This window comes from Colobus angolensis, unplaced genomic scaffold, assembly GCF_000951035.1.
Source record: "Colobus angolensis palliatus isolate OR3802 unplaced genomic scaffold, Cang.pa_1.0 Scaffold451, whole genome shotgun sequence".
Lineage (NCBI taxonomy): Eukaryota > Metazoa > Chordata > Mammalia > Primates > Cercopithecidae > Colobus > Colobus angolensis.
The window spans coordinates 386,002-388,740 of NW_012117944.1; the positions used below are offsets into that span (position 1 = coordinate 386,002).

At 56.4% G+C, this 2,739-nt stretch overlaps 1 protein-coding gene across 1 annotated transcript in view; it reads left to right on the forward strand.

The window, feature by feature from the left end:
- Window positions 1-1,518: 1,518 nt before the first annotated feature.
- Window positions 1,519-2,739, forward strand: part of KLHL33 (kelch-like family member 33) — a 7,168-nt gene continuing 5,947 nt past the window's right edge. Inside the window, exon 1 of the mRNA XM_011957926.1 lies at window positions 1,519-1,697. The gene's annotated coding sequence lies outside the window, so the exon portion shown is untranslated. The remainder of the gene's footprint in view (window positions 1,698-2,739) is intronic.

Here is a 2,739-nt window from a genome sequence, read left to right on the forward strand (position 1 = left end):
CAGCACCAAGATAAGAGTTAGAATTCCGCAGACTTTTCCAAAGACACAGGATTGGATTTCAGGCTCTCACCCTGGACCCCACCTCTGGACAGATAGGAAGCGCTGTGCTGGGGTGAGCCACCTAGGTCCGTAGCCCTGCCCCCTGGCCCTTCACTTTCCCCACTCTTCTGCCCTCCGTGGGTAAAACTGGGCTATGTTCACTCCTGGGTCCCAGCTTTTTTGTTTTTTGAGACAGGGTTTTGCTCTGTCACCCAAGCTGAAGTGCAGTGCTGCGACCTCGGCTCACTGCAACCTCTGCCTCCTGGGCTCAAGTGATCCTCCCACCTCAGCCTCCTAAGAAGCTGGGACTAAAGTTGTGTCCCACCATGCCTGGCTAATTTTTATATTTTTTTGTAGAGATGAGGTTTCACCATGTTGCCCAGATTGGTCTCAAACTGCTAGCCTCAAGTGATCCATCTCCCTTGGCCTCCCACAGTGCTATGACTACAGTCATGAGACACTGCATCCAGCTAATTTTTGTATTTTTTGGTAGAGATAAAATATCTGGGGTTTCATCATGTTACCCAGGCTGGTTTCAAACTCCTGGGTTCAAGTGACTCACCCACCTTGGCCTCCCAAAGTGCTAGGATTACAGTCAAGAACCACACCATGCCTGCCGGGGTCCCAGCTTTATCACGCACAGAGAAGTCAACAACCAAAGCCTGGTGCAGACTCTTTGCCTGACCCTTCCAGCCCACTCCAGTGGCACATCCTTCTGGCCTTGGGCTCATTCCACCGGATCCCCTCATTCTCCTTGGTTTTCTAATTTGCCTAGATCAGCACCCCCTATGACCTACAGGTGGAAGGGTGGGGATGTCAGTCTGGGAGGGAGCCCGGGGGATTGGGTGTCAGAGTTAGGACACCAGGTGCCAAGTGCCTAGCCAGCCAGGACCGGCTATAATTAGCCCCATGGGGCCACTGGCTGAGTGGGATGCCATGTGGGCAAGTTCCCGCTGCCACGCAGCCCCAAGCACAGCAGGCGCTCAAGTGAGAGGGCAAGCGGAAGGTTGGTGTCTCCTGAGGGTGACTAAAAGGATGGGGGCAATAGGGGAGGGGTGTGGTCCTGGTTACTGGATCTTTACACGGCTTCTTGCATGTTTCACTGCACTGTGTGTACCCTATAGTTTTGCTGTATATCCCAGATACTCCAGTGTTGGGATGTGGCTTAGGGTAGGAGGAGGGTGTTGGAGCAAGGGAGAGACTGACATTTCGACTGGCTGGAGAGATGGTTGCTCTGGCCTCTTTGGGTCCAGCTCTGACGCCAGGCTGTCTTGCTTCTGCTCATCCGCAGCTATCCAGCAAACCTCGGCATGAGCGTCTTGGACACCCCCCATTATCCCCCTGAGCTGGAGAGTGTCTCTCATCCCGTCCAGAAGGACTGCCTTGGACTCCCTGTGCACGCCCAGAGAACCCCCTCCTGGCCTCCTTCCCCCGACGAGGACCCCAGTTTGCCTTCCTTTCCTCAGGAAGAGCCTGGCTCCAGGCCCCTGGTCCCAGGGAACCTTCCCTTTCCAGCCTTGTCCCTAGAGGAAGAAGAGGAAGAGGAAGAAGATGAAGATGTGGCAGAGCCGGAGTGGCTGCGCAGCGAGGAGCATCCGAGCCAGTTTTTCGCCGAGGCCCAGCGGCTGCGGGAACAGAGATTGTTGCTGGACGAAGAGGTGTCAGTCGCGGGGCGGGTTTACGGGGTGCATCGGGTGATCCTGGCCGCCATCAGCAGCCTCTTCCGAGACAGGCTGCTGGGCGGCGGAGGTCCGCGGCCCCCCTTCAGCCTCGAGGTGTCCCCAGGGGGCTGGGAGGCCGTGCTGACCTTTGCCTATGAGGGGGTGCTGGGCCCCGCCCCGCAGGGAGATGTGCTGGCCGCAGCGGAGGCGCTGGGAGCGCCCCGGGTGAAGGCTGCTGCCCAGCGGACATGCAAGAGGGCTGGAAATGCCGGGGAATATGTAAAGAAGCCCAGCCAGGCAGAGGAGCTGAGGGAGAACCTGCGCAGAATCGAGCTCCTCTACCGAGAGGGCGTCGGGTGTGACTTGAAGCTGGAGGCAGGCGGCTGCCAGCTGCGGGGTGAGGGCCTGTGGGGCATTAAATTACTGCAGGTGCATATGCTACCGGAATGGTGTGTGCAAGCAGCAGGTGATTTGATCCCCACCATGATGGTCGTGATCCCTGCTGCTGTCAGAATTTCCCTGGGGTGGCCTTTGGTGCCTCTCCTGCCCCACTGAGAGCCGGGCATGCGCAGTCGAGTTGTTTTCTAGGCGCACTGACAGATTTAAACTGACCCTCTGTCTGACTTTTCCTGTGTCCAGTAACAAGGAAGCTCCAGCCAGCTGGCTAGAGCTAAGGGTACAATACATGGCAGCAGAACAAGCAGAAAGCGGATTGACTCAAACAGAAATTAACCAAAGGCCCTTCTTGGCATCTTCCATTCAGGACACAGGAAAACCAGGGGAACATGGTGGAAAACTCAATGTGGCCTTTCACCTTGGTGTGCTTGACACCATGGCTGACTTATGGGCCCGCAGCTAATGAGCAAGCTCTGGTACCGTTGAAGGTTACCAGGCCATGGCACTTTTTTTTTTCTTTTCCTGAGACAGCATCTCACTCTGTCACCCAGGCTGCAGTGCAGTGGCATGATCTTGGCTCAGTGCAACCTACAGCCCCTGGGTTCAAGCGATTCTCCTGCCTCAGCCTTCCTAGTAACTGGGA